This window comes from Pristiophorus japonicus, chromosome Y, assembly GCF_044704955.1.
Source record: "Pristiophorus japonicus isolate sPriJap1 chromosome Y, sPriJap1.hap1, whole genome shotgun sequence".
In the NCBI taxonomy this organism is placed as follows: domain Eukaryota; kingdom Metazoa; phylum Chordata; class Chondrichthyes; family Pristiophoridae; genus Pristiophorus; species Pristiophorus japonicus.
The window spans coordinates 16624995-16651017 of NC_092011.1; the positions used below are offsets into that span (position 1 = coordinate 16624995).

Below are 26023 nucleotides of genomic sequence, written 5' to 3' on the forward strand. Positions count from 1 at the left end.
TGTAGTTACAATTGATCTTAAAGTGCTGCTGTGGATTTGCCTTTCCTGTTCCATTTAGTACCTTGGGTCTGATCAGAGACTGAGCAAACCTCCCAAAACATGAGGAGTGATCTGATCCAGGTGTTTAAAAAGGTCCAGCACCATCTTCTCAAGGCAACTATGGATGGGTATTAAAGATGGTCCTGAGTAAAATTCAACAGGAAATTGACGACAAGGACGATGATTTCCAAGACTCATTTTCTCATTGAAGCATCTCTAATAAAGGGGCATCAATTGAAAATTGAAACGAAGCAGTTGTAAAGTTAACGAGGAAAACATTCTCATTGCAAAATGTCGTCGGAACGTGAAATGCATTACCACAGGAAGTCATTGATGTAACTTTAATTCAGGTATTTAAAAGGGGATTGATATTGGGTTGTGTGGATATTAAGTGAATAATTAAAGTGGCAAAATATGAATAATGTTAAAAGTGTTAATCTAACAACATGGCGGAACATGCTCCATGGCCTATTCCTGTTCCTGTCTTCCTTGAAGGAACCAGACTGATCTTCACCGTGACATTCAGGTGAGTGTGAATAATGTCAGACTGAGCTGTGAGGAATTGCAGTCATTCACTTTGGGTGTCCTTGAACTAGCTCAAAAATAGAAGTACAAAAATCCTGCTGTGGCTTATTTAATCACAATTGCCTGTGCAATGTGTGTGCGCACATGAAAGAAAGAAAGAATAGTTTAAAAGTCATGGCGAGTAAAACCATTTTTAGTGATTTTATTTTACCTCCAGACATCCTCTGGATTATGTTATCAAAACTGTTTACAGAAGGTCTTGTAAGACAACTTCCCTTCAAGACATTTCAACATCATAGTGCCATAATAACGATTACTCTGCTCCCAATAAAGGCTGGCTGTGTCCTTGGAGCAAACGTCATTTTCTTTACTGGACCAAATAGACTAGTGGATTTGTTGTTAATGATGTCTTCAGGAACCAGGCTCAAAGAATGAAACAAGTGTTCAAGGACTTTGACCCCAGTAGATCTTCCATCAAGACAGATGCCTGGATAAACAATCACATTTTACTTTCATTCTGAGGAGGTCATAACTGCAAGTCTTGAATCAAATCAATTCTTCCCGGTGCCATAGACATTTAAGGCTGGGCCTTTGATTGCCCCCAGAGAACTCCACATTGGCAAACTGACCAATGGTGGGTCATTGGATCCCAGCAAAAGCTTGTGACTTGGGAGCATATCCAGTTCAACCCTCGCCCTACTGAATGGTTTCTTCTACTGAAGGAGAAACTCTCCACTGTTGGTGACGTGCAGGATCCTCACAAGCTTACTTGCTTTCTGTGTCTTGTGTTGCCATTTTGTGGGCACTTTTTATTAGTCTGCTCTTTGCGACTGCTGAGGGGCATCAGCTTTCTTGATCGAGAGTCTGGGGGTAATTGAGTGCTCTCATATTATGTTCTAAATAACCGGAGCAGATTTTGCTGGGTGGGGTAATTTATTCTATCAACACCTTTGAGTGCAGCAAGGATTTTTAACTTTGTTCCAACTCTGAACTAATTTCAAACCTCTCTGAGGGAGCATTCGCTATGACAATATATCTGGCCAAGTTCCAGTCTTCTGTCAACTGTGAAATCGAGGAGGTTTGCTCAATCAAGAAGCAATTGGGCTCTACTCAGTCACATTGTTATGCCCTCCCCTCACTCCCTATCATAAAAAGAAACCCCAGAATGTTTCTGCCCAATCTTACATCTTCAACTCAGGAAGGACATCTTTTGAGAGCAGATTTATAACGCAGGCGTAGACACTGTTGGTCGAAAGCATACTTACTTTGAATACCATTTCGTTTTGCCAGTTACAGCTACCTCAGGTTTAGTTTTGAGGGTCCTAGATACCAGTACATAATGCCATGTTTTGGCCTTTACTCGGCTATGCATGAGTGAAATGAGAGTCTGGCTGTCGTCCTTATAAAGCTGTGGCTCTTGACTGCAATTTGTCAATGGGTTATCCATCACATCATGAACAGGTTCCAAGAATTTCAGATTCCCTATTAATTATGAGACACCTTCAAACTAAAACAGACCTTAATGTTTGTACGTGCCTTCTAGTGGACAGCCCCAGGAAAGTTATTGTCTCGATAACTACCCAGTTACTTAGACACTGATGTTCCATTTGCATGAAGCAACTCAGATTACACCAGAGCTTCCTTTTGTGAACTTGGACTGAAGGTGTTCTGTTTGTCATTCGAAGTACTTTGTTATTTGTGACATCTGTATGACTATGACAAAAGTAAATTATCTCACGTCATTCTTCTAGACATGTGTCCAACCTTTGACACAGTTGACCACACTATCTTCCTCTGGTGCCTCTCCACCATCGTCCAACTGGGTGGGACTGCACTTGCCTGGTTCCACTCATATATATCTAATCATAGCTAGAGAATCGCATGCAATGACTTCACTTCCTGCTCTGACTACTTTACCTCTGGGGTTCCCACAAGATTTATCCTTGGCCAACTCCTATTTCTCCTCTACAAGTTGCTGTGCGACATAATCCAAAGTCACAGTGTCAGGTTCCACATGTAGTTTGACGACACCCTGCTCTACCTCACCACAACCTTTCTCAACCCCTCCACTGTCTAAATTGTCAGATTGCTCATCCAACATCCAGTGCCAGATGAGCAGAACTTTCCTGCAGCTAAATATTGGGAAGACCAAAACCATTATCTTCAGTCCACACAACAAACTCCGTTCTCTAGCCATCTACTCCAGCCCTAACCCTGGCAATCGTCTGAGGCTGAATCAGACTGTTAACAATCATGAGTCATATTTGACCCCGAGGTAAGGTTCCTCCCACATATCCACTTTATCACTAAGACCGCTTATTTCCACCGCTGGAGCATCGCCCCGGCCTCAGTTCATCTGCCCCCCTCGGCGGACTCTTGAGTTAAGGGACTCGGGGGCATGTTCTCTCTTCCCTGAGAAAGGTCACGTTCTACAGTCCAGCCTCTAAAAGGCCCAACTCTGTGCACATTACCTGCCGGGGTTGAGTCCTGAGGATGAGTCATCTGCCTAGAGCTGCAGATCGAGGTGATGAATGCCTGGCTCACGGAGATGGCCTTCTGCAGTGTGACTGTGTATCCACAGACAGTAGCTTATGAAGAAGGCCCTCATGGCCGATTCCAATGACAAAGATATCCCGCAGCGCTTCGATGAGGTGATCGCTGAAATCATACGGTGCCACCAGCCTCCTGAGGTCTGCAGCATATTTCGCAATTTCCTCGCCTTTGGGCCATTGGTGTGTGTAAAACCAGTGTCTGGCTATGAGGATGCTCTCTTTCGGCTTGAATTGTTCTTGGATCAGCGTTACAAGCTCCTCGTATGTCTTGGTCATTGTCTTCGCTGGTGCCAGCAAGTCCCTGACGAGGCCGTAGACAGTGGTTACCTGGATAGTTCTGCGCTCAGCTGCCAGTGTGGCTGGAATGTCGCTTGCCAGGTCATTTGCTGTGAAGAAATAGTCGAGCCTCTCCACAAAGGCATTCCAATCAGCATCATCGGTGAACTGCTGCAACGTACCAAGGTTAGCCATTTTCACATGACGGTCCGTAATCTCATCACCAATTGTTATGTCATTGGATGCTCTGATAATGACTCCACGAGGCAATGTGTTGTATTTGAACTGTAGTGACTTTAGTCCTTTATTGTTAACTCCACAGTGAGGATCACACCTGGTGGCCTGCCTTTTACACTAGGCCTGGCACACCTGTACAGGTACCCTGCAAGTTTTCCACTGTGGTGCCCTCTGGTGGCACACATAGTAATAGTACAAGCAGTAACCGTGTAGGATACATGACAGTTCCATTGGCGGCCGTACCTTCATCTGCCAAGACCCTAAGCTCTGGAATTCCTTTCTGAAACCTCTCCACTTCTCTAGTGCTCTTTCCTTCTTTAATACACTGCTTAAAACCTACCTCTTTGGCTGAGTTCTGCCTCATTACAACAGTGACGACATTCCAAAAATACTTCATTGGCTGTAAAGCGCATTGAGCCATCCGATCGACGTGAAAGCCACTATGTAAATCCAAGTCTGTCTTCCTTTCTTTCATATCTGCTTATGTGGCTCGGCGTAAAATGTTGATTCATGTTGCTCCTCTCCTTGGGATATTTTACTACGTTAAAGAAACTATTTAAATGCAGGTTTTTGTTCTTGTTGTGATACCCTTTCACCAGAACCTGTGTTGCCAGTGGTCTCTCCATAGTCCCAGCTGGTAGAGATGTGTTAAGCCTCTGCTCTTGAATTGGAAATCGTTGGAGGAACAAAATCTTCTCTAATGATTTCTGCGATAGCCACTTCCTTCTCAAGTGTAGCTGGTGACAGATGCTTCCCTTTTGATGATGACTACTGAAGAGTCCTGTTCATCTATGAGACAGCCTCTACTCAGTTATTTCCTCAGAGCCTTGCATGAAAGAAGCGTAGAATATTCCTCTGTACCAGGTAGTTTTCTTGGTAAAATAAACCAACACTTGTGCTTGTGCAGCTTTATTTTTAGTGCGCTATAGTACAAAGATCATATGGACAACATCCCCACCATCATGACATTGAAGTGTTTTGTAGGGAGGCTGTCTTTTTTATATAATTTTCTACCAGCGATTAGCACCAGCCCATTCTCGTCACAGAGAGGATATTCCTATAACGAATGGCAGATCTGACAGAGTAGCTAATCCAATATTTGTAGAACTGTAGATTGTGAAGCTGACATATTTCATTGCCTAGATGTATCAGGAGTCACATTCATCTGTTTTTCAGATGATAGACATGTTTAAAGACATTGCCATTCATTTTTCCAAAGATGAATGGGCAGAGCTATGTGAATGGGAATAGATCCGCTCTAAGAATATGAAGTGGAACTATGAAGCCATGCTTGCAATAGGTTTGTACAAAATAATTTTTTTTCATCCTTTCTACATTTTCTCTTCCTCTCCTGAAATCTTTGGTATATACTGCCATACATTGCTTCCAATATTACACTCAAGTGGATATTCTCATATGAGGTCAGACATTTGGGCTGGATTTTCCATTTCACCACCTGGCATACATTAGGAACGCATATCAGGAAATTCAGTATCCTTCGCCTGTGATACACGGAAGATTAAATGAATGGCTGTGAAGTTACAGGCTGAGGTTCAGAATTTCCCAATATGCGCTGTTTGTGAGGGTTGGGAGTGCTAAAGCAAAAGATCCTGTCTGAGTGTTAGTAGGCGTGCGATGTGGACAGCAGAGCTGGTCCTGAACCTGCCTTCATCTGATGAACATGTGTATTTTTCAGCAGAAAAACTGGATAGTGACCAAGAGTGAAATTGTTGACCGATATTTTTACCTCTTGCTAACTTGAATGAGACCAGTTACAACATTTCTGTTGTCACTGTGGCTGAGATGAGCTAACTGCACAGACCAGTCATCGGACATGGGTCTTTCTGGTCTTTATGATCCTGTTCCATTGTTAGATAGTACATTGTACCAAATAAGCTATTTGGAGCGTGTGTGTCACAATGCTCTCTCCCATCTGTTAAAGGGGAGGGATTCAATCGTTTATTAACTTTGGCCACTGGGTCACGAGGAAGGGTTCTCCGCCGGACCAGTGGCCTGACACCCAAGAGGGGGCGCCCGGCTTGCCCGTTGGTTGAAACCAGGCCAGTATTTTACCAGCCGATTGGCAAATCGGCCAGCAAAAATCTTCCATTGCAGCTGTGGCATTGGCCCCTCCATTTAAGGGCAGCCACGCTGCCCAGAAAAACCTGTTGGGAGCACCGAGGCACCGTGCGGCGGGGAATCACTGGAGCGTGCTGAAAATGGATAGGTAAGGATCAGATTTTAATTGGGAGGTTCATCTTCTTGGGCAGAATGGGGTCCAGGAAAAAAAACCCAACCTGAATTTTGATTGGGGCGGCCTGTTGACCCCAAAGCAGCAGACATTCGATTTTTAGGAATGGCCATCGCAAACAGGCATTAACGGGTCTCTGAGAATCTGAATTTCGGCCCCTGGGCCTACAACTCAATGCTCCCATACACAAAGGGAAGGATTGACCTGGTTCGGGTAATGATAGCATAGCGGTTCTGTTATCGGAGCAGTAATCGAGAGTCCTGGAATAATGATTCAGAGACTTGATTTCACATCACACATTGGTAGCTGTGGAATTTAAATTCAGTGAATTAAATAAATCTGGATTAAAAAGATAGTGTCAGTAACAGTGACCATGAATCTACCAGATTGTCATAAACACCCATCTGGTTCATTAATGTCCTTCAGGGAAGGAAATCTGCCGTCCTTACCTGGTCTGGCCTGTATGTGATTCCAGACCCACAGCAAAGTGGTTGACTCTTAACTGCCCTCTGAAATGGCAGCTCACCCCCACCTTCTGAAGGGCAAAACATGCGGGCCTTGTCAGTGACACCCACATCCCGTCAATGAAAAAACAAGTTTGCTCTCTGTAGTGACATCATAAGCACATTGATGTTCAATGTATTTACAATATCATTGTACAAAGTGACACTGTCACTGAAGTTAGCAAAAACAGAGTTATTGTGTTAAACCAACAGCGGTGGAGAGAAGGGTACTGTTCTATTTTATTTTTTGCAGAAATGAATGAAACTGGAAGGAAAATAGTGATTCCCTTTAAAAATCTTGACTGGTCGCTATCCAGTGTGGCTTTCCCCCCATTCGTTGTGCTAAACCATTAAATTATCATTAAATACTAAATCATGAATAAAAGCAATACATATTAGATAAGGGAAGTAAATTCAGGATCTCAGAGGCCATCACTAGCATGCCGTTCTCTTGGTCCTCAAAGTGATCGTCAGCTGTCACAAATATAAATCTCCTTCCTTTGGACTTTCAAATGGGTGCAATAGGGATCAGTGACATACTACTAAAGAAAAACTGTGAGAAGAAGACTCTTCGAGATCCTGGGCCTGAGTGCTGTGCTCCCAGCACCCCAGCATAACATAAAAGCTCCTTTTCATCTGATTAGTCTGGGCTGACTAAGTTCAGGATCGACAGATGGAAGGAAAGCCTCTATGTTGCTCAGGAAGTTAAGCCAAATGAAATAAGCAATGATCAGCTGAAGATAATTGCAATATTTTAATTTTCACAGGATTGAATGTACCAAAACCAGCTTTCATGTCGAGACGTAGCAGGGGACACCAACCCTGTGTGTATGAATCAAGCGATTCAGATGAGGACTGGACGCCTATAGTTCTTGTGAAAAACCCACCACGTAAATTGAATGTGTTTTCTTTGTTAAAATATTAAATGTGTTTTAAAATCCTGATTATAACCAGTTTGCCCAGCAATTAGTACATATTTGCTGTCAGCAAGCAGTTATTTTGAAGTTTTGGAGAGCTGGATAGAAAAGCAAATTGTCTGATACTTTTCCTGACTGAAATATATATTTAATGGAAGTTTTCTTTTTTAAATTTCATCAGCATAATGTGTTGATTCTACTTTAGCCTGGATACGTGAGATATTTTTAGAATTGTCATTCTGTTAACTTAATAAATAAACTCAATTCTGAGATTATCTAAATAGGCACTGACTTATTTTTTTTTTTAAAGCGGTGTGAATGCTTAAGCCTTCCTGGAAGAATGAAGATGCCAAGAAGCCTAAGAAAGAGAATACCAGAAATGTAATTCAGTGTGAATAGAAACTATCAGACTAATATGTCGAGATGGAATCAAACTGGAAGATATTCTCATCATCATAGGCAGTCCCTCAAAGTCGAGGAAGACTTGCTTCCACTCTAAAGGTGAGTTCTCAGGTGACTGTACAGTTCAATTCGGAATTACAATCTCTGTCACAGGTAGGACAGACAGTCGTTGAAGGAAAGGGTGGGTGGGGAGTCTGGTTTGCCACACGATCCTTCTGCTGCCTGCACTTGTTTTCTGCATGCTCTCTGCGACGAGACTCGAGGTGCTCAGCTCCCTCCCAGATGCTCTTATTCCACTTAGGGCGGTCTTGGGCCAGGGATTCACAGGTTTTGGTGGGGATGTTACACTTTATCAAGGAGGCTTTGAGGGTGTCCCTAAAATGTTTCCTCTGCCCACCTCGGGCTCATCTGCTGTGTAGGAGTTCCGAATAGAGCGCTTGCTTTGGGAATCTCGTGCCGGGCATGTGGATGGTGGGGCCCACCCAATGGAGCTGGTCGAGTGTGGTCAGTGCTTCGATGCTGGGGATGTTGGTCTGATCGAGAACACTGACATTGATGCATCTATCTTCCCAGTGGATTTGAAAGATCTTGTGGAAGCAGCCTGGTGATATTTCTCCAGCGCTTTGAGGTGTCAACTGTACATGGTCCACATCTCTGAGGATGGGTATCACTTCAGCCCTGTAGACCTTAAGCCTGGTGCCAGATTTGAGGTCCTGGTCTTTGACCACTCACTTCCTCAGGCGACCGAAGGCTGCACTGGCACACTGGAGGCGGTGTTGGACCTCGTTGTCTGTGTCTGACCTTGCTGATAGTCGGTTTCCGAGATATGGAAAATGGTCCACATTGTGCAAGGTCACACCATCGATTTTGATGACTGAGGGGCAGTGCTATGTGGCAGGGTCAGGTTGGTGGAGGACCTTTCTCTCATGGATGTTTAGTGTAAGGCCACATGCTTTTGAACGCCTCGGTGGAGCTGTGGGCAATGGCTTGGAGTTCAACCTCTGAATGTGCGCAGACGCAAGCGTCGTCTGCTTACTGTCGTCCGATGACAGAGGATGGGACGACCTTGGATCTAGCCTGGAGGCGACCAAGGTTGAACAGGTTCCCATTGGCTCCATAGTTTAGTTCCACTCCAGCTGGGAGCTTGTTGAGCATGAGATGGATTATTGCAGCAAGGAAGATCGAGAAGAACATTGGCGTGATGACGCAGCCCTGATTGACCCTGGTCCGGATATTAATTGGGTCTGTGGTGGATCCATTGATCAGGATCACAGATAGCATGTTGTCCTGGAGCAGGCGGAGGATGGTGACAAACTTTTGGGGGCAGCCCAACCTGAGGAGGACGCGCCATGTGATGCAGATGTGATGCAACCCTGCTATTTACGTCACCTTCACTGAAGCAATCTCCCTCTCTTAACCTCGCACAGCTAAACATGTGTTCAGCAGCAGGAAGGATTCCCCACCAGCAATATTTAAAGGGATCATCAACAATTTTCAGGTCACTAGCTTTTTGATTTCTACTGCCTGGTGTAAGTTTGTAGAACTGTTTGGAGCATTTTTCAAAGTTGTTGAGTTGCAATTGGAGAAGGCCTTGCTTCTGAAATCAAGGGTGCTTGTCAGACCACTTTCTCCCAGTCATGGGTGCTGTAGTTGTCATCTCCCTGACACATGACAGTGAGATGGAGCAGAGGCAGCGAAGAAGAGAACAAGCTGCTCACAGAGGGAGAGCTCTCAGCAGGTGGCTGTACCCACCTAGGGCCTTCCGACTGAAATTCCCTGAACTCAACCTGAGCCAGGAGCATTGTCAATTGCATCTGCAATTTACGAAGGAGATTCTCACAGAACTCTTCCACCTCTTACAACCAGAGCTGCAGCCTCACTCCGGGGCAAGGACAGTGCTACCAGTGGATGTGCAGGTGACCATGGCCCTGACTTTTAGTGTCAGGAACCTCCCAGGCTTGAACAGGTGACATCTGTAACATGTCACAGTTCGCTGTCCACTGCTGCATAAGAGAGGTGACAGAAGCTCTTAATGGCAGGAAAGGGGACATCATTGTCTTAAACATAGAAACATAGAAAATAGGTGCAGGAGTAGGCTATTTGGCCCTTTGAGCCTGCGCCGCCATTCGATAAGATCATGGCTGATCATTCCCTCAGCACCCCTTTCATGCTTTCTCTCCATAGACCTTGATCCGCTTAGCCGTAAGGGCCATATCTCACTCCCTCTTGAATATATCCAATGAACTGGCATCAACAACTCTCTGCGGCAGGCAATTCCATAGGTTAACAACACTCTGACCAGAGAGAAGCAGATGGAGTGTGCATGTGACTTTGCCACAAGAGCGGATTTCCCCATGGCGCAGGGTACCATCGACTGCATCCACGTAGCTTTGTGGGCACCGTATATAATTGCTGAGCAATATAGGAGCAAGAGTAGGCCATTGAGCCCCTCAATCCTGTTCCTCCATTCAATGAGACCATGGCTGATCCACGACCTGTTTCCGTATACCAGTCTTTTGGCCCCTATCCCTCAATACCTTTAACTAACAAAATGCCAGCAAACTATAATGCAAAATTAACAACTGATCTAGCATCAATAGCCCTTTGCGGAAGAGAGCTCCAAACTTCTACCACCCTGTGTGTGTAGAAGTCTTTAAAGGTGTGGCTCTAATTTTTAGACTATGCACCCCAGTCCCAGAATCCTAGTTTCTCTCTATCTACCCTATTTATTCCCCTTAACACCTTGAAAACATCGATCATATCACCCCTTAACCTTCTAAATCCTAGGGAATACAAGCCTAATTTGTGTAATCTCTCCTTGCAACTTAACCCTTGAAGTCCGGATATCATTCTGGTAAACCTACACTGCACTGCTTCCAAGGCCAATATATCCTTCCTCAGGTGTGATGCCCAGAACTGCTCACAGCAATCCAGATATGATTTAACCAGGGTTCTGTATAGCTGCAGCGTAACTTCTACCCCCTTGGAATTCTAGTCCTCGCGATAAAGGCCAGGATTCAATTTGCCTTTTTAATTATTTTCTGTAACTGTTCATGACAAATTAATAATGTATGTACCTGAACTCCCAAGTCTCTATCAACCTCCACTGTTTTTCAGAATAAAAGATCAGAGAACTCAACACAGAAGTCCAGTATCAAACATGGAAACTTTCTGATACGTGTTACTCAGTACTACACTGGGGAGCGACTGCTTTTCTCCAATGGATAGTTGGGTAGCTTTGTTTCAGAAATACGCAACAAGAACTTATAAAGATAAACATTAGACAAGGGGCAGAAATTGGAAAGGCCTCTTTTGCGGTACTTTTAACGCCTAGAAAAAGTTTGTGTCTCTCGCCCAGAAATTCGACAGAATCATTCCCGAGCTGACAGGGCGATAAATCAGCCGTTGCACACCAGAGCTGGGAGGCCGATAACGAAAGTTTGGACTGTACATCTTGCAGACCCAATGCGCAAGCGCAGAACTGCAAATCAGATCCTGGGAAAAGCCGATCCCTAAAGGCACGGCACAGTAATGCACCCATTAAAATTTTCATAATTACTTCGTTTCAACCTCTACCATTATATTTGTCAGCCGCTGCAAACTACAAGCCTCATGCACCGTGCTCTGTGTAAACTTTGCACTGACTGTGTCTTCTGAGGGAAGCGTAGATAGATTTGTAACCAATAAGGGAATTAAGGGTTACGAGAAGCGGGCGGGTAAGTGGAGATGATTCCACGGCCAGATCCGCCATGATCTTGTTGAATGGCGGAGCAGGCTTGAGGGGCTAGATGGCCGACTCCTGTTCCTAATTCTTATGTTCTTATGTTCATCCGTTTAAGTAGCCACCAGTTAATGACTCTGTGAGTCTGGACCGACTGTTTTTCCAGACATTGTTATTGCCGGGCACTCAGTGACTGAATTTACTGATTGAGGTGTAAGCATGCACGTTGTACCAAGAATATGTCATGATTGGAGTGATCGTCAGCAGGCAGGCACTAATGGTTTGTGCCCCCGTCGGGGCACTAAAAGCTACGCACCCAGACGCTAAACTCTAACGCTCGCATTAACAACCCCTTTGGCCACTAACTGAGGCTATAGATAACTGAAAATCCAGCCCAGATACATTACCTTGTGCATAATCCCTTTGGTAATACAGTCAGTCTTGAGGCGGCTATTCTCTAATTCAGGAGCTGTGAGGTAAAGTTTTACATCACATTCTCCATTTCAGAACCAAAAAGCCCGATCGCAGATGGCGCCTCATTCAGAAGAGAATAAAGATGAAGGATTCAGGGGCTTCACTGAGGACACAGCCTCAGCTTTGGAAGAAACATTTTCAGTTAAAAGATCAACAGAGAAACTAATACCTTGGTTTGTGAAAGTGAAGCTCGTTGTGAATCCAATAAAGGTATTTGGCCCAGAATAAAGTATTTCAGTAAATTATTTTTATTTTGAATAATTGGGGGTGTTTTAATGAGGAAGAGATGCTCTATGTTGATAACATGATTAATACAGGAGTCATTAAAATCATATTAACACAATGTCTTGCATTATTATGTAAATAACTTCAGCATCTCCTGTTCAACAAAAAACAAACCGCACATGCAAGAATATTACAATTAATTGATTGAATTTTTGTTCATGATCTTTTCGATTAATTCCACAGTTTTCTGCATTGGAAAGATTTTGGGTTCAGCAAATGAAGAAACAACCAAAGAGACTGAAAGCATAAGATACAGTTTAAGAAATAGAGTGAGAAATGTTTACACTGAAGAAAGGGAACTTTGTGACAATGATTACCTGTGTATGTGCAAAGTAACCAATCCATTTCCTCAGGGTAGGAATAATTTATTGGGTGTTTTGATGTGATGGCACAGGGTCTTGGTTGGCCAGGGGATTGGTCGAGCAACACAGCATGTCAGGGTGGTGGGACAGGAGTGCAGGCCTGTGTTTGCCCACAAACAGGCACCGATAGCTTTTCCTTATTGAAAAAGAACAATCACAAATATGATCCCAAACTATTGATGATAATTCTGGAATGTTGTAATAAAATAGAATAGGACGTTCAGGAATAATAAACTATTGGCCCCTGATTATAGGGAATAGCAGCTCCTTGTCTAAGGTTGTGAAGCATCCTATGCCAGCCTACAGCAGGACCTGGACAACATCCAAGCTCGGGCTGACAAGCGGCAGCCAACATTCAAACTTGTGAAATGCAAGCAATGACCATCTCCAAAGAATTAACAATATAGCCAGATTTAAGATGGGAAGCAGCATAGTTCTGAAGGCGTGTGGAAAGATTTGAATGACATAACTGAAAGGTCAAATTTGAGAAGTGGCAGTGTCCCCAAGAGATATTTGCCTGATGGTTTAGGGGAACTTTGCTAACTGGATATGCAGGTTGAAATTCATTCAAAGAATGAGGACGCTAAAGCTAAAGGAAATAATTCAGCCTCCTTGTGAAAAATTCCCTTCCTGCCCACTCCTAATCTTATCTGCTGTGGCAGAGCTTGGAGATATTGTTGCCAGTTTTTGCATTGCTCTTGTTAATTGAGGGCAGTACTGCTTTCGTGGAGTAAAGAACGAGATATGTCACTCAGAACAAGCCCCTGTATACAACAGAGTGAGGGAAGATCTGACTGGCACTCGTGGGTGTAATTTTCATAGAGGGAAGATGCCCCAATTGTTTTCCTCAGCTGATAGATCAAGGAAATATTGTACCTGTATGAGCAGACTAAATTGCAATCAAAAAATGAGGAAGTTCATATCTATGATAGACAATCTATCCTTCCTCAGTCCTGGACCCATTCACTTCAATGATCACTGAACAATGAACTGAGACACTGATCCATCTTTAATTTGTATTTTATGTTAGTTTGTGAAGATTGCGAGACATTTTTTATTGAGGAATGCCCTGTGCATGGTCCTCCAGTGTTCATAAAGGACACGATGGTCGAATCCAGTCAGCCAGACAGAGCTCGTTTAACTATTCCGGACGGTCTCAGCATAGCGACCTCAAAAATTCGAAAAGCTGGTCTTGGTATATGGAATGAAGGGCAGGTTATTCCCAAAGGCATGCACTTTGGACCCTATGAAGGAGTAGTATCAAATGAAGAAACAGCTGCTGTCAGTGGATATACATGGGCGGTAAGTGACCATCCAGGTCCCTATTTTATAAAATAAAAGTTGTACCTATTTGAATTTATTTTCTATAAATTATCGAAGGTTCCCATTCCTTGTTGCTACTCAGTGAGTCCTATTGGTAAGTTGCCAGCGATTGAAGATAGAATTAATCTTCGCTGTGATGCCTCTTGTGTTCAACAAGCCTGCCAACACATGGAAATGTTCACAAATGAAGAGTGGATTACTGGGTGTGTATATTTTAGGGTTGGCAGCAGCCACGGTACTATCCAAACATGAATCACCACCATCAGGAAGGGAGAAAGCAAACATGTCTCTATCTGACTGAAACCCACCAAACACCCCCACAGGGGAAACAGTTGCAATTCTTCCCACTGAGACCAAAGGTGTATCTAAGTTAACAGCACCTTCCCCAGGGCTGATAGTGTCAGTGCTGAGGGAAAAATCGCACTCACCACAGAGACAAAAATCCCTTCAAGCTGCTGTGTCCAAACTCTGTGGCAGTGAAATTCAGAGTTCTCGTGCTGGTCATTAAGGTCGGTTTATGTTGAACAAATGGCCGCTGCCTCGCTTCCACTGGGTCCTGCAGGTGCCGCCATTTTCAGGAGGTCGGTAGTGCTGCCGTTGACTGTGCTCGCTCCAGATAGTTAGATGAGGCAGATCTTGACATCAGTGAGTGAGGAACGCTGATTTGACAGAATATCTGCCATTGTCGACGTTGCCGCTCCATTTTGCACCCTCTCCTCATCACAACCAGCTGACCATGTGTTCAGCAGCAGGAAGGAGCGCCATCAGCGATAATTAAGGATCATCAACCATTTGCAGCTGACTTGCTGTTTGATTGTCCTGGCTTTGTCACTGTGTCTGCAACTGTTGGAGCTTTCTACAGTTATTTAAAATTGTTGAGGTGACGGGCAGTGTTGCTGCAAGTGGAGAACACCTTGCTTCTCATTTAAAGGCTTCTGCTCACACCACTTGCTCCCAGTCATGGGGTCTCTACTTGCAGTCCTCCTGATGATCAAGTATGATGGAAATGGAGCAGAGGCAGCAAAGAAGAGGACAAGGTGCTCACAGAGGGAGGGGCAGCAGAGCTCTCAACAAGAGGCCTTACCCACTTAGAGTCATCCAAGAGCACTTCTCCTACCTGCGCTTAGGCAAGAGCAGAGTATTAGCAGGTTTGGCTTCACCGAGGAAGTGGTCACAGAACTCTGCCGCCTCCTGCAACCGAACCAGCAGCCTCAGAAAATCTCTTGGCTGTTCGGACATGGCTTTCTCCACAATGACAATGAGGTGTCTCTGCAACAAAGCACTTCCCCCTTTATTCGTGCAGAGAGCCATGCCCATACTTCATTGGTCAGCAGAAAACACACGATACTGACCCCCCTGTTCCGGGCTCAGCCAATCAGCAGCACGTTTAGCCCTGAGATAAGTGCTACAATCAATATAATGAGGCAGCATGAATTTTACAGGCTGTCTGCACTACTTTGAACGGGCGCAGACACAATACGCTTCACTCTGCCATCTCCCATTTTCAGGCCTAATCCAATTTCTAGGTCTATGTCAATTGCATTCTTACATTGATTCCCCAATCCTGTGTTTGAGGAACAGAGTATCTTGGTAATGGATTGCCTTGTAGCTGTTATCATTTTAATCCAATGACTTTGAACTGGAGGCAAGGTCAACTAATAATGAGTCTACATTCCAGTCCCTTGTACTTTGTTCAAAGTCTGATGGATCCAGTCCCGCTGTTTCATTCAGATAATCCTATTAAAGCCGTTCCAGGACATTCTCAGAGCCTGCTGTCATTATATTTATGGACATAGGAGAGTCAGGCGACCTTAACCAACTCTCATCATTCCTAGTTTCAGAATGCATTGAACAGTATTTGCCAAATACAAATCTGGGGCGCTCTGTCAATACAGACCTTTCCCAACTGTACACTGATTCCAAAAAAAATTCAGCTCCATTCTATTTTCATAGTTCCTATGCCACAACATTTCAGTCCAAGCCATTGTGCTGATCAGAGCATCCTGATGCAAAGATATAATCACAGAAAACAGGTAAGGGGATGGTCAGTTAATACTAAAAGTAGAGCGCAACTGTACAACAATCTTTTAATACTTGTTGAGGCTGATCACAGGCTAAAATAAAAATAAAGTTGCTTTTAAAATTTTTATTAATTCAGTCTTTATCAAAAAACCTTTCTCCAGATCAGTAAATCCAACAAGGATTTTTAATACATTGATGCGAAGGATGAATCAACATCAAATTGGTTGAGGTGAGGCAAGACTGATAGCATACTGTGAGGATCACAAGACAGTAACAGATGAGGAAGATCATTTCTCCCATTTCATTTGATTATCCAGGACAATATCCGCCCAACAGACAGTCAGCATATCATTCTGGGTGGTGTGGCCGGGAAACCGAGTACAACATTTTAAATCAGCTCTAGGCGTTAAATTCAGCTGGATCTCTGGAAAACTCGTATTTCTGGGCCACTGCACCTCCCCCCATCCCCATCACACCCTCCCCCTGCTCCCTCCCTGGAAATATCGGGGACATTGGGCCGTAAATTGCATCCTCTCCGGGGGTGTGTACGATGTGCACAGACGGCTGAAGAAGCCCCACATGATCCGGGTTTCGGAGCGTGAAGCTCATTTACCAAAAGCCCACACTTGCGATCTGTGAAAGGTTCTGTTGACAGATCACACGAAACCTGGGGAAGGGCCTTCACGCGTGGAGAGTTGGGCTATTTGCCCACCTCCTGCCCAGCAACTGTCCTTAAAATTCTTACGCCTGGAAAAAACAGATGTAAGGCCTTTTACCAGCATACGAGTTTTAAAAGATAAATTTTATCACTAATATTGATATTAAACACCTTGCCATTAAGATAAGTTTATTTTAACCTCATTAAAATATTTTTTTTCAATTCAAAAAAAAAAATGTTTCTAAAATATTTAATTCAATTTCCATTATTTTTAAATATGTGAGGTGTTTATTGTAAATTTATGTGTTGTGTTTCTGTGTTTTTGGGGGTATTCTCATTGATAGTAATGTACAAACAGAACCCACCATTACTATCAATGAGAATACACTATTATCATTGGTGGTCCAGGTCCATGTGATCCCCGGTTGCCCATAAGCTCCAGGATTGCATGGGCCTCTGTTCTGGGCTGCACATCTGGGCCTCGGATCGGAAGTGATCATTCCTCCTGTACCACCAGGTACTTTCGTGAAAAAAAATTTGGTTGGAGGCATCCGCCCACGGGAAGCCTCCGACTGCAATTTCTGGCCTATTATCTTTTGCATCTACACTGAAGCGATTGGTCTCCGCTCCTCACAGCAAGTTGAAATTTGTCCATGGCTGGGGACATGTCCTGTCATTTCAAAACACTATGCTAATATGCTTTTAATTCAATTCAATTCAATTCAATTTTTAACTTATTTTTGTCCACTGAAATGAAGAAAGACTTGCATTTAGATCATGCCTTTCACGACTACCTGATGTCTCAAAGCACATTGCAGCCAATGAAATATTTTTGGACTGTAGTCGCTGTTATAATGTGGCAATCGCAACAGCCAACTTGCACACAGCCAACTCTGCAAACAGCAATGTAATAATGATCAGAGAATCTGTTTTTGTTATGTTGATTGAGGGATAAATATTGGCCATGGCACCAGGGATAACTCCCTGCTCTTCTTCGAAATAGTGCCATGGATCTTTTATGTCCAATTGAGAGGGCAGAGAGGTTTATGTGTTCAAGTTCCTGGAGTGGGAATTGAATCCACAAACTTCTGACTCAATTATTAAATATTTGTTTGTTATGTTCCAGATTTGTTAACTGTGCCAGAAAGGAGGAGGAACAGAACCTTGTAGCCTTTCAGCACTGCGCCAAAATTTATTACCGGGCCTGCAAGCCTGTTCCTCCTCGGTGCGAGCTGCTGGTCTGGTATGGTGATGAATATGCCAAGGAACTCGGTATCAAAAGGACCACAATGTGCATGGCAAAACAAGAACCAAAACGTAAGGATTCTGACCAAAATGCAAACTCGGCAAAGTATCTTTTTTTTTATTACAATCTCAAAGGTGATTGATAAAGTGCCTCATAACAGACTTGTTAGCAAAATTGAAGCATGGATTCAAAAATGGCTAAGAGACAGAAAGCAGAGAGTAGTGCTGAATGCTTGTTTATCAGACTGGAGCGAAGTATACAGTGTTATCCCCCAGGGGTCAGTATTAGGACCCCTGCTCTTTTTGATGTATATTAACGATCTGGGCTTGTGTATTGAGCGCATAATTTCAAATTTGCAGATGGCACAAAGTTTGTAAATGTAGTAAACAGTGAAGAGGATAGTAAAAACGTTCAGGAAGATGTAGATAAACAGGTGAAATGGGAAGATACAGGGCAAAAGTTGTTGCGGAAAATCGGTGAAGTCATGCGGCGGTGGTAGCTTGCATGCACAGTGGGATCAAGGACTGTTTTTTTGAGGAGAGGGTGAGGATGGCAGAATTGAAGGAGAGGGGGACAGTACCTGAAGAGAGAGATCCGTCAACAATGTCGGCTAACATGGAAGCCAGAAAAGGAAGTTGGATGGTCAGCAGTTCAGTGGGCATAGGGTCAAGGGAGCAGGAAGTGGGTCTTATGGACGAGATGAGCGTGGAGAGGTCAGGAGGGTTGATCAGAGAGAAACTGGAGAGAGATGTAAGTTCAGGGCATGGGTAGGGAGGAACCTCAGAGGAGTTTTGGCCCGGTGGGCTGGGGAAGGAAGGGAACTGACACATGCAGCTGATTGGATGGTCTAAATCATTGTGACAAAATGCCCATGAGCTCCTCACACTTGTTATTAGAGGTGGGTGTGGTGGAGACAGGGGAGAGGGGTTTAACAAGATGTTTAGCAGTAAAGAGTAATAGAAAAGTTAAAGATCCTGTGGCACAATCTGTGGCCTAACTAAAACCGCCTTTCTCCACCTCCATAACATTGCCCATTTCCGCCCCTGCCTCAGCTCATCTGCTGCTAAAACCTTCATCCATACCGTTGTCACCTCTGGACTTGACTACTCCAGTGCACTCCTCGCTGGACTCGCACATTCTACCCTATGTAAACTTGAGCTCATTCCAAAACTCGCCAGCCCATGTCCTAACTCGCACCAAGTCCCGCTCACCCATTACTCCTGTGTTCACTGACCTACATTGGCAATGCCTCGATTTCAAAATCTTCATCCTTGTTTAAAAATGATCGCGTTTCTTTGCACTGTAAAAATAGCCACGCTTGTCTCTGATTGGTCCCCTTGGAGGATAAGCCACACCCTGAAGTTTCTCTGGAATGTGTAACTGGGACCGTCCAGCCCAAGTTCTCACTGACTTTGCTAATTGTAACTCGATCCACTTTGACTTCCAGAAGCCACAGAGGTTAGATCTCCCCAGATGCCACCAAGTCCCTTACCCCAGCGCAAGTGCTGCCTCCCCCAGCCAAAGTCCCTTGCCCCCAGTGCAAGTGCAGCCTCCCCTCCCCCCGCCTTAGATGGGGTATTGTGTGTGGATTGTTAACGGGTTTATTGGGTATGAAGTGAATAGTGACAGTGTCGTAACTTCTGGATTGGAAGGTCCTCTCTCCCCTCCGATCCCCTCGTGTCGTTTCTTCATCCCCACCCTGTTGCTCTCTACCACTCCTCTCTCTCTCTCTCTCTCTCTCCCTCTCTCTCTCTCCCCCAGACTCTCTCTCTCTCTCTCCCCAAAGTGTGATCTCTGTCTTTTCCCCCAGGCACTCTCTCTCTCTCGCTTCCCCTCTCGGCTCTCACTCTATCCATACCCCACTCATCGCCCCCCCTTCCCGCCCAGTCTCTCCCTCTCTCCCAGGCTCTCGCTCTCCCTCCTCCCATGCTCTCTCTCTCTCTCTCTCTCTCCACCCCACTCACCCCTCACCAGCCCCAGGCTCTCTCCCATGCCGCCCCCCCCTTCCAGGCTCTTTCTCTCTACCCCCCTCATCCACCCAGGCTTTCTCTCTACCTCATCCCCCAGTCTCTCTCTCTCCCTCCCTCAACCCCAGTCTCTCTCTCTTCCCCCCGCCGCCCTCAACCCAGGCTCTCTTTCTTGCTTTCTCTCTCTCTCCACCCCCCCAGGCTCGCGCTCTCTCTCTCCAACCACCCCCCCAGGCTTGCGCTGTCTCTCAACCCCCCACCACCATGCGCTCTCTCTTGCTTCCTCTCCCCTCCCACAACACCCGGGCTCTCTCTCTCTATCTCTATCTCTCTCTCTCTCTCTCTCTCTCTCTCCTCCCACCTCACCAGGCGCTCTCTCTCTCTCTCTCTCTCTCCCCCGGTTGCTTGGAGCCCGCGGAGGATTAGAGCCCGATCGGACGGCGCTCGGGGAACATGGTCGGACTGATTGCAGGGTCCTCCTACTGGTTCGGGGCACATGTCAGGTCCTGCAACTTCCGGTTTGGACGGGAGGCATCTGGGGCAAAGTCTTGACAGGACGCATGTCCAGAAGGATAGAAAAAAATACAGTACAAATAGTCAATCTCTTAACAAATCCCTCCATGGCCATGCCCCTCCCTATCTCTGTAAACTCTTTCAGCCTCACAAACCCCCAAGATGCCTGCACTCCTCAAACTCTGCCCAATTGAGCATCCCTGGTTATAACTGCTCAACCATTGGTGCCCGTGCCTGGGCCCCAAGCTCTGGAACAACCCCCATACCTCTCTGCCTCTCTTTGCTCCTTTAATACGCTCCTTAAAAACGACTTTTTTGACCAAGTCTGCCGCAATTTCTGATGTGGTTCTGTGTCAAAATTTGTTTGTTTTATCTAAACACACTCCTGTGAAGCACCTTGGGACATTTTATTATGTTAAAGCCACTATATAAATAAAAGTTGTTGTTATTGCCCACCTGACAGAACAGGCAGTGCCTCGGCTTAACATCTCATCCAATAGACAGCACCTCCAACAGTGAAGCACTCACGCTACCCACTGAGCCACAGTTGACACTGAGGAGAGACTGAGTAGATTGGGTCTGTACTCTCAGGAGTTTAGAAGAATGAGAGGTGATCTTATTGAAACATATAAGATTCTGAGGGGGAGTGACAGGGTAGATGCAGAGAGGCAGTTTCTCCTGGTTTGAGAGTCTCGAACTCGGAGGTACAGTCTCAGGATAAGCGAGCGACCATTTAAGACTGAGATGAGGAGGAATGTCTTCACTCAGAGGTTTGTTAATCTTTAGAATTCTCTACCCCAAAGGTGAGTCATTGAGTATATTCAAGGCTGAGATAGATAGATGTTTTAATCCAGGGGTTTCAAGGGATGTGGAGATCGGGCAGGAAAGTGGAGTTCAGATCGAAAATCAGCCATGATCTTACTGAATGGAGCAGGCTGGAGGAGCCAAATGGCCGACTCCTGCTCCTAATTCTTATGTTATTATGTTATGTGTAGAGACTAAAGAAGCTGAGGTATTTCTCCTTATAGCAGAGAAGGTTAAGGGGAGCATTATTAGAGATGTTCTAAAAATGTGTGGGTTTTGATAAGACTAGATAGAGAGAAATTGCTTCCACTAGCAGGAATGTCGCTAACATAGAAACATAGAAAATAGGTGCAGGCGTAGGCCATTCGGCCCTTTGAGCCTGCACTGCCATTCAATATGATCATGGCTGATTATTCACCTCAGTACCCCTTTCCCACTTTCTCTCCATACCCCTTGATCCCCTTCAGCCGTAAGGGCCACACCTAACTCCCTCTTGAATATATCCAATGAACTGGCATCAACGACTCTCTGCGGCCGGGAATTCCACAGGTTAACAACTCTGAGTGGAGAAGTTTCTCCTCATCTCAGTCTTCAATGGCCTACCCCTAATTCTAAGACTGTGTTCCCTGGTTCTGGACTTCCCCAACATCGGGAACATTCTTCCCGCATCTAACCTGTCCAGTCCCATCAGAATCATATGCATTTCTATGAGATCCCCTCTCATCCTTCTAAACTCCAATGTATAAAGGCCCAATTGATCCAGTCTCTCCACATATGTCAGTCCAGCCATCCCTGGAATCAGTCTGATGAACCTTTGCTGCACTGCCTCAATAGCAAGAACTACCTTCCTCAGATTAGGAGACCAAAACTGAACACAATATTCCAGGTGAGGCCTCACCAAGGCCCTGTACAATTGCAGTAAGACCTCCCTGCTCCTATACTCAAATCCCCGAGCTATGAAGGTCAACATGCCATTTGCCTTCTGCACCGCCTGCTGTACCTGCATGCCAACTTTCAATGACTGATGAACCATGACACCCAGGTCTCGTTGCACCTCCCCTTTTCCTAATCTGCCGCCATTCAGATAATATTCTGCCTTTGTGTTTTTGCCACCAAAGTGGATAACCTCACATTTATCTACATTATAGTGCATCTGCCATGCATTTGCCTACTCTCCTAACCTGTCCAAATCACCCTGCAGCCTCTTAGCGTTCTGCTCACAGCTCACACCGCCAACCAGTTTAGTGTCATCTGCAAACGTGGAGATATTGCACTCAATTTCTTCATCCAAATCATTAATATATATTGTAAAGAAATGGGGTCCCAGCACTGAGCCCTGCGGTACTCCACTAGTTACTGCCTCCCATTCCAAAAAGGACCCGTTTATCCTGATTCTCTGCTTCCTGCCTGCCAACCAATTCTCTATCCACGCCTGTACATTACCCCCAATACCATGTACCTTGATCTTGTCCACCAATCTCTGAGTTGGTACCTTGTCAAAGGCCTTTTGAAAGTCCAAATACACCACATCCACTGGACACAGGGAATAGACAAAAAAGGTCATGGGAGATGAGGAACAATCTTTTTGAGTTGTTTGGATCTGTAACGGACTGCCTGACGGGTGGTGGAAGCAGCTTCAATAGTCACTTTCAGAAGGAAATTGGATATATACTTGAAAAGGAAAAAATTGCAGGACGATGGGGAAGAGTAGGGGAGTGGGACTGATTGGATAGCTCTGCAAAGAGCCAGCACAGACATGATGTCCAAATGGCCCCCGACTGTGCTGTGTGATTCTATGATCATTGACTGACTGTGACTTTTATATTGTAATAGGGGATAGAGAGCAATGAAAGATTCAGGTGTAACTAAGTTTGTTCAGGTTTTACCGGTTCCCAGTATCCCTACCTGGACAGTCGGTGAGGAGATATCATTGCCCTTAGTACTCTTGGACAAGGAAGGGGTGAATTCAGCAAGTGATCCCTCTCCTGATCCCTCTACAGTGACTTTTTGGTGTGTCAATTATCCTCAGTCACTAGCACTGTTGTCTTTGAGACAAAGGATGATCCCACACAATAGGCACTGAGGCCAGGAACTGCTCCCTTAAATATCATCCGGCTACTCTTCAGCTTAAGAAACAATTGCATCATATCGCCCTTGTGATGTGCTCAGGATGTCCCAAAGTTCTTTAGAGGCAATGACTTACTTTTAGACGTGCAATCACTGTTGTTATGTGGCCAGTGCAGCAGCACAGTGTGCACACAGCAAGATCCCACAAACAGCAATGAGAGAAATGGTCTGGTGATAGGATTGTTCTTGTCCAACTTAAAAGGCAGACAAGAAAGCAAGACTTGCATTTATATTGTGCCTTTCACGACCAGCGGACATCTCAAAGCACTTTTCAGCCAATGAAGTACTTTTGGAGTGTAGTCACTGCTGTAATGTGGCAAGCCAGGACACAAGGACAAAGTTTAGCACGGTTTGAAAGATGACACCTCTGACAGTGCAGCACTCCCTCAGTACAGCAAATGTTGCAAATGTCTGAAACTTCTGTCCCTATTGTTTCAGGCACCAGCTGTTTGTGATTCTGCCATCCCCATTTGCAACATTTAATCGTTCCTGCCTTCCACCCGATCACAGACCGTCCCTTTTGTTCTTTCCTCCCCTCCCCCCTTTCCCTGCCTCTGCACCTGCTTCAACCCTGTTACATCTCTGACATTTCCAGTTCTGACAAAGGGTCTCAGACCTGAAAGGTTAACTGTTTCTCTCACCACAGATGCTGCCTGGCCTGCTGAGTGTTTCCAGCATTTTCTCTTTGTGTCCCCTCCCTCATTCTCCCTTCCACACCTTGGTCCCGTCATTCCCCCATTCTCTAACTTTGCTTGACTTGAGACTGCCCAACGCCAGGGAAAATAGACTACTTATTATATAGTTACTATCCATTTTATGGGTTTTATACACATAAATATTTTTTGAATATTGATTTTATCAGAAAGCTGAATAATTGAGCATTTATAAAGATACAATGAGCATCATTGCACTGTTGGGGTCACTGGCAACTCCCAGCCAGCTCCCCTGCTCTTTTATTCAACACTTGCTGTTTAATTTTCTTTCCCCTGTTTTAACAAAGCTGATTTTCACACTGGTTTACAAAAATACTTAAAAGGGTATTGATGTGCACCTTGTTCCTTGGAGGATTTCACAGACTGAATACATGAAACATTAGACAGTAATCTTTAAATGGACATGCCCTATTGATGATCCCCCACCACTTCCACAGGACGAGGCTCTAAATTCACAAAATTATCATCTTAAGAGCCCTGCTTTAATACTGAAATAATCATCATTTGTACTTCCAAAAGAAACTTCGAGATGATTCAATACACTGACAATTTCTCTTTCTTCCTTCTCCAGCAGGGCAACAAGTGCACCGAGATGAGTGTCATCCTCGCCCTCATTGCAATGTTGCTTTGACTTCTGCACATTTTCTCCAGAAGCACATCAGAAGACATCCTGAATCCGGTGGGCAGATTTCAGCCGGACAATCTTCTCCACCGAGCACAAAATATCTTTTGCAACGGGAAAGTGGGCAGCGATCGTTTACACAATCTGTCCAAAGCAGAGAATTTAAAAAATCAGGAGATCTTCACCTACACCAGTGGATCCACACAGGAGAGCGGCCGTATAAATATACGGAATGTGGAAAGAGTTTCACAGATTCAGGGCCACTCCATAGACACCAGTGGATCCACACAGGAGAGAGGCCGTATAAATGTATGGAATGTGGAAAGAGTTTCACACAGGCAGGGGACCTCCATCAACACCAGCAGATCCACACAGGAGAGAGGCCGTATGAATGTACAGAATGTGGAAAGAGTTTCACACGGGCAGGGACCCTCCATAGACACCAGCGGATCCACACAGGAGAGCGGCCGTATAAATGTAAGGAATGTGGAAAGAGTTTCACACGGGCAGGGAGATTCCATACACACCACCGGATCCACACAGGAGAGAGGCCGTCTAAATGTACGGAATGTGGAGAGAGTTTCACAGATTCAGGGCGCCTCCATAGACACCAGTGGATCCACACAGGAGAGAGGCCGTATAAATGTACGGAATGTGGAAAGAGTTTCACACGGGCAGTGCACCTCCATAGACACCAGCGGATCCACACAGGAGAGAGGCCGTATAAATGCACTGAATGTGGAAAGAGTTTCACACGGGCAGGGACCCTCCAGACACACCAGCGGATCCACACAGGAGAGAGGCCGTATAAATGTAGAGAACGGTAACCAATTTATAATTTTACTGAGTTTGAATTTTTCTTTCTATTTGAATGGCCTTCAATCACTTGTTACCTCAAACATTACTCATATTTATACTTTTTACCTTTCACTCTTTATGATAATATTTGTGTGGATGAAGATTGAATAGAAGGGGACATTCCATGATTGCTCACTGCCAGTGAGGGTTGGGGATTTGGGGCGATGGTGTTGTAGTCTAATGTTTGACCCTCTCGCTCTAAAATTGTATCTTCCACTGGGATTTCAAGATGTTCCCTGATATAAACTGCAGCAACTGCAGAATGTGTTTAATCTCCGAGAGTCTTTGTCCCACCGAGCTGTCACAGCCCCTTTATTCTGTTGGTGACAGGTCGCTGGGATCGATGCTGCCTTTCTGCAGTCTGGTTAGATCTGTGTTGGTAAAGTTGCACATCACAATATATACTGTGGGCGAAATTCACCCCCGCAGGAAACGGGTCGCTCCTCCCGTTTTTGTTGTGTTTTCCAATGGATGCAGTGGCCCACCTTGCGAATTTCAGCTCTTTGTTGTTTTTTTCGTGCGGAGAAGAAGTCGGTCATAATGGGGTTGGAAGTGGGGGCGGGAACGGAGTCTCCGTTACTGTCAGTCATCAGCACCGGGCTGGTGACGTCATCTCGCTGTGCGTC

At 45.0% G+C, this 26023-nt stretch overlaps 1 pseudogene; it reads left to right on the plus strand.

Moving 5' to 3' along the window:
- Positions 1 to 3155: 3155 nt before the first annotated feature.
- Positions 3156 to 25508, plus strand: LOC139241072 (histone-lysine N-methyltransferase PRDM9-like; annotated as a pseudogene).
- Positions 25509 to 26023: the final 515 nt, after the last annotated feature.